The following is a 1,825-nucleotide window of genomic DNA, read 5'->3' as shown; positions in this document are numbered from 1 at the left end:
AAAAAAAAAAAAAAAAAAAAAAAACAATTTTTTTGACCAGAGATGGTAAAATGTATACACTGCAAAAAATGTCCATCTTACCAATTATTAAAATCTTATATCAGCCAAAAAGTTTTTTTGATCTTGTTTTGAGACTGATTTACTAAACAAGAACTGATTGTGTAAGAATAATAATCTTGTTTTCAGAATGTGTAAGATTGTTTATCTTGTTAGTCTGAAAATTTGACTCAAGTCAAAAATTTCTGCCAATGGAGTAAGAAAATTTTACTTGGTAAGATTCTTGAAATACTTGATTTGGCTCAATTTTTTTTTATTTCAAGAATCTTACCAAGTAAAAATTTCTTACTCCATTGGCAGAAATTTTTGACATAATTTGAGTCAAATTTTCAGACTAACAAGACAAATAATCTTACACATGCTGAAAACAAGATTATTATTCTTACACAATCAGATCTTGTTTAGTAATTCAGTCTCAAAACAAGAGCAAAAAGACTTTTTGGCTGGATATTGGATTTTAATACTTGGTTAGGTGGACATTTTTTGCAGTGTAATATTTACAGTACTTTTAGAGTACTTCATCTATTTGTAATTTGTAATTTTATCAAGTATTTTGTATTGTAACTTTTACTTTTGTTACATTCAAAACATAAAAATGATACTTTTTTAAGTTACAATTTTAAATATGATYGAAACTCATCATGAATGTGTTGTTTGTGCACTCTAAAAAATGAAGTGTTGTATTTATTTCAAAATTTGTTTTGAGTAAGTTATGACAACTGGTTCAACTAAATCGAGTTGAATAAAGCAATTTATTTTCATTAAAATAAATGTGTTCATTGCTTAATTTACTGAACTTGGCTTAGTGGRACCAGTTTGGTTAAGTAAATTCAATACTTAATTTCTTAGAGTGTACTTTTACTGTCCTGATTATTGTCAGCAGTTTTATGACTTTTCTTAAGTAGTTTTCTTATCAATGAAATTCATTTTTACTAAAGATATTTTCTGTTAAGATACATTTACTTTGACTTAGTTATTTTTAAATGAGATTTATATAGCTCTAAAATGGCATTTGAAGAAAAACACAACATTAAAATGTTCTAAAAAATGAAATAGAAAACAAGTACAACATGAACTCAAAGCAGCCTAAATTGTCCCTAGGTGTGAGAGAGTGAATGGTTGTTTGTCTTGTTTGTCGTGGCCCTGTGATGGACTGGAGACCTGTCCAGGATGTACCCTGCCCCTCACACTGTGACTGCTGGATATGGGCACCAGTGACCACTGTGACCCTGAACAGTTCACGGGGTGACCTAGGTGGACAGGAAGAAAYGGGTATAGATAATGGATAGATGGATGAACTCWTAGTGTTACAGTGTCCTAGATCAGGGGTTCTTAACCTTTTTGACCTCAGGGCCCAATTTGTTCAAAAAAAAGTGACACAAGGACCAGTCACACATTACCATACGGATCAAAATGATAATTATTCTATATCTTGGTTTAAAAATATAATTATTCTAAATCTTGGTTTAGTTTGTATTGTATTTGCATTATAACTAAATAAAATGCACTTAGTTTAAAAGTAAAACTCCTGTCAAATAATCACAAGACATGATTATGACAAAACCTTTTTTATATTGTAACCTGCCCATTTGAACAAATACCACAGTCAGTCAACAGACCACTCAGGCTTATCAACACAAATTTTTTTTAAAACCTAAACAACAACAAAAATAGACAATTCAATAAATAAAATTGTGATCATCAAATAAATACATTCAAAAATATTTAATGTAAATGTTCCAAATAAAAAACTGTAAAAATAAATTTG

This window comes from Austrofundulus limnaeus, unplaced genomic scaffold, assembly GCF_001266775.1.
Source record: "Austrofundulus limnaeus strain Quisiro unplaced genomic scaffold, Austrofundulus_limnaeus-1.0 Scaffold412, whole genome shotgun sequence".
Classification (NCBI taxonomy): Eukaryota; Metazoa; Chordata; class Actinopteri; order Cyprinodontiformes; family Rivulidae; genus Austrofundulus; species Austrofundulus limnaeus.
This window is presented reverse-complemented; position numbering follows the sequence as displayed.